The sequence below is a fragment of the Lissotriton helveticus genome, chromosome 7 (genome assembly GCF_964261635.1).
Source record: "Lissotriton helveticus chromosome 7, aLisHel1.1, whole genome shotgun sequence".
NCBI lineage: Eukaryota > Metazoa > Chordata > Amphibia > Caudata > Salamandridae > Lissotriton > Lissotriton helveticus.
In genome coordinates, this window is record NC_136068.1 from 1678060988 (window position 1) to 1678073477 (window position 12490).

Here is a 12490-nt window from a genome sequence, read left to right on the forward strand (position 1 = left end):
AGTTGGACTTAGGGTGCTACCTGCTCACAGTCTACACCTTCACTCCGTCCTGGGCCTCTTTTATACATGTCATACCCCCAGACACAGCGGGGGGTACTGAGCGCGGGGCTAACATTTGTGGAGGAAGCTTTGGTTACAAATCTGATGTGCCCTGCCTTGTCTGTCAAATGAACTGCATTCAAAATGCCAGGCTCATCCGGCCATTCGGACAAACTGTTTACACATGTGCACCCCTGACACCATCAGTAGTTAGGGTAACCAACTGGCATGGGTGCAAATTCAGGACGGTCAGCGTAAAAATTCAGGACAAAGGGTCAAAATTCAGGACAAAAATTCAGGACAGAAGGTCAAAATTCAGGACAAAAATTTGGGACAAAACATAAGTTTTACAGACATATCAGAGGAGGTTGCACAATCATATATATAAGTAAATAGACAACCAAAATAAATACAAGTCAAAATAAGTTTATATAAGGTTGCGCCAATAGTGCACTTCACAGTTTTTCAGTATGCGTGCAGCTTTGCAAAGCGACATTGGGCCCTTTCTGCAATCAAGATTTGTGCCAGTAACAATAAACATTAATAAATAGTATTTTTGTATTTTTATGTTGAAATCTGTCTTTTAAATGTACAGTGAAAATGCTGTTAGTTATTCTATTTTTATTTTCTCCAGCATGGCACCAAGACAAAAGCATAAAAGCTTTGCACTAGTCCCATGCAGGAGAAGACACCCCACATGCTGTCACTACAATTGGGCCCATTGTCATTCTAAAGTGCTAATCAACTGCAGTCTCAGAATGACAATGGGCCAGTCCACAGTGGCAAGGTCCTGGAGGGGCGACTGCAGGCAGCCTCTACAGATTAAAAGTTAAGAGCGAGAGGCCCCGAGTGAAATCTTATAAACTCACGGGGCCTCTCGCACGTGAAACAGCATTCCTTACTGAAATTTCCTATTCCAATTTTAGTATGATGCCTGTAAGGCGTCCGTAATTTGAGATCCCCAAATTACGGACGCCTTACAGACATCATACTAAAATGACGGACGGTCCGTGAAATTTACGGACGGTTGGTCACCCTATCAGTAGTGCCTCTCCTGGCTGTAGGCGCCTAGTAACTGCAAGATACCCCCGGTGATTGCCCGAGAGGGTCAGGTCCCTGGCAGCAGCGCCGAAAGCGCCACCCTCAGCAAACATACAGCAGAACACGGTGGGAGCAGCCAGGAGGCTGCGTTAACGGGGTGGGTTGTTTGGGGGAGGTGGCTCCTGGGTAGGCTTAAGGCAGAGAGCGCAGTAGTGTCCATGTAGCAGCCCCCACTGCTCCTGGAATCCTTATAAGAGGAGGGCACGCCCGGCCACTACTTGGAGGGCCACTGCTACCGTGCACTTGTGTCTTGGCATCAATCTCAAGTGTGGCGGCAGCGGGCCAGGCCCCGCTCTCAGTAATTTGGTTTGTTGCTGACAAACACATTAGCCAGGAGAACAGGTTGTGCTTAAAAACCTCTGGAAGGCCCTGGTGTTTCGAGAAATCACGAGCACTTTAAGAATAAGCTGTCGCTAAAGCAGGAAAACAAAGCCTGCCTTTCTTCGAGGCAGTCGGCGCTTTGTGATGTGGGCCTCTGAGCACCCCGGTGAGCAGGGCGCTCATGCGTTACGCCACCGAGTCCGTCCTGCGGTTTCCCGTCATTGGCCGGGCAGACACTTCCACCCGATACTGTTACAGCTGATGCCCACACTTCTGGCTGCGTCTTCTGTTAAAATAACAATCACGTGCGCCTTACTCAACACCTGCTTTTCACAAGTAACATTCAGTGTCATGGGCCGTGGCGTAGCAATAGTCCCCGCAGCCCCCGCGGTGCTGGGGGCCCCGAGCTCCAGGGTGTGCAGGGTGGCAGCTAGGAGCTCCTGACTGGGTCTTGTGCGTGCCCCCCCTCTGTGTACTTTGCAGGGGTCCCTTCAAGTTTCCTTACGCACTGATCATTGTGCATTGCTAATAAAGTCCTGGGTGGCTTAAAACAACAAAAAAGTGTCTGTGGTGACTTGAAACAATGAAAGAAAAGTAATGAACGGAGAAAACTGCTTAAGAGAACCAGTCACAGGTGAACAACAACAGGGGCCAAAATCATCTCTGCTCAAACTCTATAGACCGGTAATTGCAAACACAACAATGATGGACAGAATGTGGATCAATGTCACACATTCACCCCAGTCCAAAGATCTGGGCCCAAATCCATCGTTTTTCCACTCCACACCACCCTGGGTTAGACAATGGCGATATGCAAATCAGCGCTGACCCTGTGCCCCATGGGAACAGTCCAGTCCGAACTACAAAAGCCATGTCCTTCCCAGAATGGAATCAAGCATCCGAGGACCGGCCCGGTTTCGAGGTAACACCTCTCATCAGCCCGGCTAGCTTGACTCCAGTGGTGTGGAGTGCCTGGGACTCATGTCTGAGCATCCCCAGAACACTTAGAGCGGTAATTGCAAACACAACAATGATGGACAGAATGTGGATCAATGTCACACATTCACCCCAGTCCAAAGATCTGGGCCCAACTGTGTTTTTTGCAATTTTCACCCCGAGTGGGATGGGTATGCTCAGACGTGAGTCCCAGGCTCTCCACACCACTGGAGTCAAGCTATCCAGGCTGATGAAGGCTGATAGCCAGAAACCGGTCCTTGGATGCTTGATTCCGGTCTGGGAAAGACATGGCTTGGTAGTTCGGACTGGACTGTTCCCATGAGGCACAGGGTCAGAGCTGATTTGCATATAGCCAGTGTCTAACCCAGGGTGGCGTGGAGTGCAAAAAAACGATGGATTTAGGCCCAGATCCTTGTACTGGGGTGAATGTATGACATTGTTCTACATTCTGTCCATCAACTGTGTTTTTTGCAATTTTCACCCCGAGTGGGCTGGGTATGCTCAGACGTGAGTCCCAGGCTCTCCACACCACTGGAGTCAAGCTATCCAGGCTGATGAAGGCTGATAGCCAGAAACCGGTCCTTGGATGCTTGATTCCGGTCTGGGAAAGACATGGCTTGGTAGTTCGGACTGGACTGTTCCCATGAGGCACAGGGTCAGAGCTGATTTGCATATAGCCAGTGTCTAACCCAGGGTGGCGTGGAGTGCAAAAAAACGATGGATTTAGGCCCAGATCCTTGTACTGGGGTGAATGTATGACATTGTTCTACATTCTGTCCATCAACTGTGTTTTTTGCAATTTTCACCACGAGTGGGCTGGGTATGCTCAGACGTGAGTCCCAGGCTCTCCACACCACTGGAGTCAAGCTATCCAGGCTGATGAAGGCTGATAGCCAGAAACCGGTCCTTGGATGCTTGATTCCGGTCTGGGAAAGACATGGCTTGGTAGTTCGGACTGGACTGTTCCCATGAGGCACAGGGTCAGAGCTGATTTGCATATAGCCAGTGTCTAACCCAGGGTGGCGTGGAGTGCAAAAAAACGATGGATTTAGGCCCAGATCTTTGTACTGGGCTGAATGTATGACATTGTTCTACATTCTGTACATCAACTGTGTTTTTTGCAAACTCTATAGACAGCAACCGCTAGACGAAGCAAGACAGCGGAACCACAAACACATATTTAAAAGATCCCTTGCCTTTCGGGGGGGGGGCATGGGGGGTAGAGTATGTTTTGAGTATTTGCTGTCTCTCCCAACACAGATTGCTCTTTGGCAAACGCTGACATTATTATATACCATTAAAGCTCAAAAACACACACTGCAGCTTGAAAACATGTAAACACCATGCACTCCTTCGAACTCATGCGCAGTCAGATTGAAACAAGGAGGCACGGGGGGAGGAGCCAAGCTCGCGAGCGTAATGGTCGCCTTTTAGCTCGGCTCCGTCAGCCCTCCGGCCTGACTCGTATATCCTGCTGCATATCCTGCCCAGAGACGACACATTTCCGAAGAAATAGGAACGCAACATTTCGCTCTTACTCACCGTTTGACCTGGAGGCTCCGGCGAGCTGCGGATCCGAAGTTGTGCCCCCCCGAAGGAGCCGGGGCCTCCGTGGGGCTGGGACCGGGGCCTCGCCTATGGGATCCGGCCTGGCGTTGTTGTGACCGTCGGCCCTGGCCGAGAGAGTGAGCCGCTGGTGAGAGCCGTTGTGCGAACATCCCGGTGACCCTGATCCGGGCCTGCCTTGGTGGCCGTGAGGCTTGTGAGGGGCGCGGTGCCCCGGGGACTGATCGTGTGAAGGGGTCCTCCGCCGCTGCTCCGTCCGGTGACCTTGGACCCTCGCGCTCCGACTCTACTCGTGGGGAGCGCCGGCGATAATACAGGCGGGCCCCCGCGTTGAGCGGTTCTCCTTTTTGCACCAAGGCCGCCATTGTTGGGACCCCCGGGGCATCTGTAAAGGCCCGCATTTGTGAACTGTCCCGAGAGTCGCGGAGGGTGGTGAGGAGGCTGAACTTACAAAATGGCTGCCGACGATCTGGGCTGTAGATCTCCTCGTGATGGCGGACTTAGGTTGCTGGACTGCACGGGGGCCCGGGACGTGTGTACGTGAATCTACGATTGGAGACGTTCTTGATGCCTTGCGATCCTGGCACGCGTCCCTGGCCCCCGGTGCCCCTGGAAACTCGTTGCGATCCGCCGCCATCTTGGGTGGACGCTTCTTCATGGCCCCCTCTTGTCCCAGTGATGCCGCTGCCTCACCCCCCTCGGTTGCTACGAGGGTTGCTACCGCTGTTCGTCGACGGGTTTGTAGGCCGATGGCTTTGGAACCTCCTGCTCTTCGATGGATGGAGTTTGGGGACCTGGTTATCGTGCGGAGGCCCGATCCTCCCCGGATGCCTGAGAAAAATGGTGGACTGCTGCCTGTTCCCGCCTTGACGAGGTCGCATTTCTATTTTGCAGGAAAACCCCCGCTTTTCCGAACTGTGGAACTGAACTCCTGTCTTTTACTGCCCGTGTTGCTATTGCTGAGACATTTGAACTACTTATTTGAACTTTTGTTCACTTGCAGATTGATTGACCTCCCTGGTCTACGTCTTGATCGTAATTTCTTTCCATTGTGTGCTTGCCTCGCATCGTGTTGCTCACTTCACATTGTCATGTGGTGGGTGGGAATTGTGGTTAGGAAAGGATTGGGGTGAGATGCACGACTCCCGGTGGATTATTGATGCAAGGATTCGTGGCGCAGTTGTTTATATTCATGGCGCTGTGGGAGACCCCCCCCTGTAAGTTATATGGCGCTTGAGATCGTGTCGTTCTGGGTCACACGTAATATGATTATGGTTAGGCGGAGGCTGTGGCCGACCGTATTTGTTTTTGCCCTCTTGCTCCTCCCTCCCATTTATTTCTTTTGTTTTCATCTCCTTCTTTTTGTCTCTTTATTCCTCTTCTCTCTTTTCTCCACTACATTTCGGGTTCCGGTTTAGGGCGACAGGCACGCTGTTTGGAGGGTAGGCCGTAGCCTTCTGCAGGGGTGCAGGGTGGGATGGGTGGGTTGGGTCTTCTTGGATGTTTTATTTTCCTCAGTTCTATGGCCCTTTTGTGTCTCTTTATTGGAGGGCCGCGTCTGTTCTTGCCTTCCGTGGTGTGATTGGGGTGGGGTCTGTAACGTCGCTGTTCTTCTTCTTGTAGTTCTGCTGCTTTCCATCGCGACTCCCATACCCTCCTCGTTGCTGTTGTTCCTGCTCTCTTCTGTATTCCTCGCTACGGGACGCTTGTTTCGGCGCGGCACTCTTCTTTAGTCTGTGTTTTCCTTTCCCTTTCTTCCTTCCCTCTCCTCTCTCCCCCCCCCCTTTCTTTCTCACCCAAGGTCAGTATGACGGGCTAGTCTTGGTGCAGTCGCTATTCCGGCCCCTTTGTCCTGGTTCCGATGTGTTATTGGGTGGTGGGTGTGCAAAGTTGATAGTAATTGCATATTGATTTGTATTCGCCGCACCTGTTTTCATACCGATGTATGCAGTGCTGACACTCCTGAACTGCGGCCTTTTACCCCTTTTTTTTGTTGCCAATGGTTTGTTTGGGGAATCCGGATTCTTCTATGTTGTCGCTGAGCCTGTCATACTCCTTATTGCTATGTTATAAAATTAACCTTCTTTGCTCCTGTTTGCTTCTGTACTGTTTACTCTGGATTTTTTGACCACTTTTCGAATTGTGGCCGGCCAGTTTGGTTGTAGGCCCAGATTTGTATATCCTTTTTGTACAAATAAAGGTTTATAAAAAAAAAAAAAAAAACAAGGAGGCACTACTAGTAAAGAGTGCCTTCCAAGCCTCTGTAACCTCGGCTGGGAAGGTAAACGTAATGACGTAGGCAAAATTTTGGGGCACATTAGGATGGCGGGCGGATCGCCCCCGCCTGGCTGGCGGTAGCCACCGCCCGCCATCCTTGATGCAAAGACCCCACGCCATATTAAGATGGCTGGGGGGTCCGCGGCGGATGGAAAGACCGTAGGCCACTTTTCCATCCCGGTCGCCTTGCGACCAGGGCGGAAAAGGATTGTACATGGTGGCGGTGTCTATCAGACACCGCCAGCCATATTACAATGGGCTGTAAACAATGCCTTTCCACCGCGCGGTGCCTGTCATGTTGTGCACATTGAAAAGCACAACGTGCATTTTTAGCATTGCGCAGGCGGTGCTGAGAGCACCGCCCGCCACAATGTTAAAAATGCAGGATGAGCCCGCCACTGTGGTGGGCGCATCCTAATTTCCCCCACGGGACCCCTGCCTTTATGGCGGGGGTCCCGTTGTCTGATAGGATGGCGGGCAGACAATATCCGCCCGTCATCCTAATGTCCCCCTTTGTGCGCAGCCAGCCAATCAGAGGGAAAAAAAGCATTTACAAATGCAATAGGACTGGTATTTACGCGAGTCCTATTGCATTGTAAATAAAACTACGATCGTCCAAAAAGGCAGGAACATGAGTGGGTGGTGAGAGGGTGGGGGGTTGTGGTGGGCAAAGAAGTGAGGGACTGCGGGAGGGAACGGGGGAGGCAGGGAAAAAACTGTTTTAAAAGTAAAGGGGCTGATAGCTATGCAAGGAGAAAAATGACAACATGGCCGTCAGGAGGCGGGATTAAGTTGCAGAAAACCAATCAGATTGCAGCATTTAGGAATTCGGACAATCAAAAAGATAGGTGGAAAGTGGGCGGAGCTTCCCCCACTATACTGTATACAGCATCTTTCAACTAGACAGCGCATGCGCTGCCCAGGCGAAACCTAAACATTAGACTAAAAATGTGGCAGTCCGGTAAATGTAAAGAAAAGTAGTCATGTATGCATGAAAACTTAATTGTAGTAGTTTAGAACAGAGCAGAAACACCCTTCCTGGAGTTTGCTCACAGGGAAAAAAAACGTTAAAAAAGAAACTCACTAAAACAAGCGTGGCGGATAAAAGACAAGCGAGTAAATTAAAAAGCTGGGACATTTTGTGATAGTCCAAATTGCTGAATTTCAAGGGAAAACCGAAATATGTCATCTCAAATGGGGGTAAAAGGGTAACCTGGAGTTGTCGAAAATGAAAAGCATGCCATACAAAATAGGATTCCAACTTGCATTATCGAGTGAATGGTGGAAATTGTAATGAAGGAGGTCAAGCAGTCCCAGGGTGCATGTTGTAATGAAGACAACATAAATGGCAGGAGTAATATTGAAAGATGTTTATTTCAAGTAAAAGTCAATATAGTTAGAAACCCACAAGAAGAGGTATGAAGGTGCGATGCTGTCGTGTCCAGGTACAGATCAGAATGACACGACAGCCAACATTGGTAATAGAATGTGGAACACAGAACATGTCACAACAGAACTAAGGTGAAGTTAAAGGTACAGACGCAACATCTCCTTTCCATAAACAAAAAAGAAAAAGAAGAACACAATAAAATAAACATTAATACAAATAATAATCCTTAAACCTTGTAGGTATTACAGTATTTCTTCTAGCACAAATCTTATTCAAATCAGAACCAATTTCAGGAAGAATACTAGTTTTATCAACTAAACTATCTGGAACACAATTTGAAGAATTCAAATCTTCATTTAAAACTGAATTATTGCTCACACTTCTTTCCAAAACTGAATTACCATTTTCACTTCTTTCTAAATCGTGACAAGATTCTTCACCAGTCTCACAAACTTGTGAATCCAATGATGACTGTTCTATAACATCACCATCTTGTAAGGAAGGTTGTTTTACCAATTCTGAATCCAGTAAAGATTGTTCTTTATTTAAGAAATCTTTAAAACATAAAAAAGAAGAACCGTCCAAATATCCTTTCTCTTCCACTTTTTTATGTATAATGTCTTTTTGAAAAGGTTCAATCCTAATAACAGCACTTTTGTTCCACCAGCCTTTGTTTTTAATCATCACAGATGAATTAGATGCTCTGACCACCTGTTGAGGCAAAGAATACCTAGATTCCCCTTTAATAACCTTTTTTGGTTTTCTGATGATCACCCAATCACCTGTTTCAATTTTGGAGTCATTCAGAGGAGAAATCCTATTCTGTAAGCCGTACTTTTTTTCAAAGTTTTTTTTTACACACTCATCAATAGAACTAGCAGAAGTATTCCCCTCATTTTTTTTAAAGTGGTCAAATCTTTTTGAAAGACAGGTTTGTTTATATCATTTGCATCTCTCCCTTTCAATAAGAAAAAAGGTGTGAAACCTGTTACTGAATGTGGAGTGTTCAAATAACTCCAAACTTTCTCTTTGATATGTTTCTTTACATCCATGCCAGAAGATAGAGCTGTTTGTATCCCTTCCTTGAAAAATGTGTTAGCTCTCTCAACCAACCCATTAGCCGCTGGGAAATATAAAGGACTTTTAATATGCTTAATATCATGCTTGTTTAAAAAATCAACCATCTTTTTTGACACAAAATGTGTGCCATTATCGGATACTAATTTCGTGGGAAACCCTTCCACACAAAAAACTTTCTCCAAAAAATCAATCACCACTTCTGTACTAGGAAACCTCACAAAATCATACGAAATCCATTTTGAATAATAATCAGTCAAGACTATTAAATATTTCATATCTTCTGCCAAAATATTATAAGGTCCTGAAAAATCTATTGCCAATTTTTCCCATGCTTGGTCTGGCAACAAATTGGTGGAAGTCACTGCTTTTTTACTCTTCCAATGCTTGTCCGATAAAAGGCATTCTGGACAACGGTTAACAAACTGATCAACAAAAGAATCCATGCTCGGCCACCAATAAAATGTTCTTAAAATTTTCTTGGTTCCAGACATACCAGGATGTCCAGAGTGTGCTCTAACTACAAGACCCTCCTTCAAAGTTTCAGGTGGTACAAAAAACCCACATCTAGTGATGAACCCATTCTCTAGACTTAGCTCAGAAGAAACTTGTTGAAACGGAATCAAAACTTTACTTAGATTTCTCAATGGTGGCCATCCTTTTCTGATGTATTCCTTGACTTCCAACAGAAGAGCATCTTTTTTGTAACCATCCAACCAATCACTCTCTGTAAAACATCCCAAAGTATTATCACAAGCATCTAAAGTGGAAACAACCACACATTCCTCCTCATTTGAGTCTAAAATGTCATTCTGATTGACTAGGGGAATCCTAGACAAACAATCCGCCCTAAAATTTGCCCCTCCTGAGATGTGTTTCACTTCAAAATTATATTCCTGCAACTTCGAAATTATCCTGACTAATCTCGAAGTAGCTTGACCAGTTCCATTGCCGTTCATCAAGTAATGATCAGTAAATAGATCAAAACAAGTACCCCATAAGTAATTTCTGAACTTTTCGACTGCCCAAGAGCAGGCTAAAGCTTCACGCTCTATAGTGCTATAATTTGCTTCTGCCACACTCAAAGTTCTAGAAATAAAGGCAATAGTATTCTCCTTTCCATTCACAAACTGTGTTAAAACTCCACCTAGACCTACACAGCTGGCATCTACAGTGACAATACACTTGATACCACAAGTAAAAGGTTTTAATGCTGGAGCATTCTTGATCATTTCTTTTACTTTTAGAAATGCTTCCTCATGAATCAAAGACCAATCATACTTCTCATTCTTTCTGGTTAAACATCTGAGTGGTTCTACTACAAATGCATAACCATGCACAAAGCGTGCATAGTACTCACTAAGTCCTAAAAAGGACCTTAGTGAGTCTTTATCAACAGGAGCTGGTGCAAGCATAATAGAATCAATTAGATCCTGTTTTGGTGTAATGCCTTCTTTGGTGATAGAGTGCCCTAAATACTCCAACTCTTGAACCAAAAACTTGCACTTATCTTTTGATACAGTCATCCCTCTCTTACTCAAGATGCTCAAAACTTTTCCCAAAATTTCGTTGTGTTCATCAACTCCTTTCCCAAAGATGAGAATGTCATCCTGAAATGCCTGCACCCCTTTGATGTCTCCAAACAACGAGTCCATTAGCTTCTGAAATACACTAGCTGCAGAAGCTAATCCAAATGGGAGTCTCGTATATTTGAAGGCACCAAAGGGAGTTACAAACGTGGTAAGATCCTGTGACTTATCTGATAAAACAACCTGATGATAGGCTGATTTTAAATCAATAAGAGAGAAATGAGTAGATTCGCCTATGGCCATCAGCATCTCCTGAATCAAAGGCAAGGGATGGCAATCCACTAGGATGTTCTTGTTCAGAGAGCGCAAATCTGCACACATGCGCAACTTTCCATTTTTCCTCTTAGCTAAAACTACAGCTGAAACCCACTCTGATGAGTTAGTAGGCTTAATCACTCCATCCCTGCACAGGCTATCCAAATGGTCTTTCAGTTCTTCTCTTACACTTAACGGTACATTTCTGACCTTGTGTATCACAGGTGATGCATTTTTTTTTAATACAATTTCATGCTCAACACCTTTTACGCACCCAATTCTGTCTTCAAATACTTCCTTGTACTTTTTAAGAATTGATTCTAAATCATGTGAATTTTCTGACACCTTGCATTCGTCCATAAAAGCAATAGGAATATCTCCGAGAATTATGGGTGTATCACTACCAGGTTTCAACATGATACCCATTCTACCTAAATCGCGCCAACCAATGATATCTTTACCTTTCTTCACAACATAAACTTTAGTTGGTATTTCCCTTCCAAGTAGTTCTACCAAACCTGTGAAATATCCTATCATGTTGATGTAATGTCCCCCTATAGCCTTTGGATTGACATCCGGAACCAAAAGCTTGGTAGGAAAAGAATTATTTGCATAGGTTATTTCATCCACAATGGTTATTGGCAAACCAGAATCCGCCATAACTTCTAATTTAACACCTTCAATAACTGCTTCACCTAGGGGTGCTTTGAAAGTAATCCCTGAATCAATTAGATTTATATTAATTACAAGATTACTAATTTCATCCTCCATATCATCTAAAGCATTTACACTGGTTTGTGAAACATTCCTATTTCTAAAAATAGTTTTACATGCACTTTCAAGATGTCCTATTTTTTTACACTTAGCACATTTTTTTCCATGTGCAGGACAATTTCGATTATTAGCAAAGTGAGACTTAGACCCACAACGATAACATGACAAATTCTTCTTTGCAGAAGTGGCACCTTTATCTTTTCTAATTTCTAAAGTTTTTATCTTATTGGTTACTGAACATACAGCTTCTGAATTATTTGTTCCAGATATAACTTTCGTTGACACTGAGGACCTTTCTATTCCGATAGCAATGTCAATCACTTCCGTTAAGGTTGGATTCCTACATGCCAAGAGACGTTCTTGTACTTTTTTTGAGAAACAATGAAATACTAATTTATCTCTTAAATAAATGTCTAACATGTCTCCGAAATCACACTTCGATGCTAAAATACGTAAGTTTGAAACATAATCTTCTATACTTTCCTCTGGCAATTGTTTTCTTTTGTTAAAACTGTGTCTTCCAACCATAATGTTAGGCTGTTCATGAAATCTTTTCTCCAACCTTTTAACTGCTTCAGTGTAATCATCCCATGGAATGAATTGGCCAGGTGGTGGTTCACTTTCAGGAATATTATCAAATATTTCCCTTCCTGCATCACCTAGAAGTCCATATAAAACAGCCCTTTTCCTTTCATTCGAATAGTCTTTCCCATCTATTGCAATGAGATAACTTTCAAAAGACTTATGCCACTGTTCCCACCTTACTGGTGGTTTACCAGCATTCTGTAGGAAAGGATTAATTTGGTAAGGTTGAATCTGATAAGCCATTCTCCAAATAAATTCCAATTAATAAATATCCAATTACCTTCAGCTTATTTTTCAAACTGTTTATTATTATTGTTTTTTTTTTTAATTTAAATTTTCAATGCAAGCACTTTGTAAATGTTCCCCTTCGCTTCCGATTTAAGAAGAAATAATAAATACCACAAAACGATATTTGTATGGCCCTTTTATCTCCTTCTTTCGCGATGTACTGCAAATCTGCTTGTTTCGATGTTCAAAACTATCACAAAATGGCCGCCGCGTTGGGTCACGTCCTTTGACCTTGCGTGATGACTCACAAACCACGTGACGGCGCGCTCTG

General features: G+C 45.0%; 1 protein-coding gene across 2 annotated transcripts in view; it reads left to right on the forward strand.

Moving 5' to 3' along the window:
- LOC144770655 (putative methyltransferase DDB_G0268948) overlaps positions 1 to 12490 on the forward strand; it is a 430911-nt gene that overhangs the window by 388776 nt on the left and 29645 nt on the right. The window lies entirely within an intron of this gene.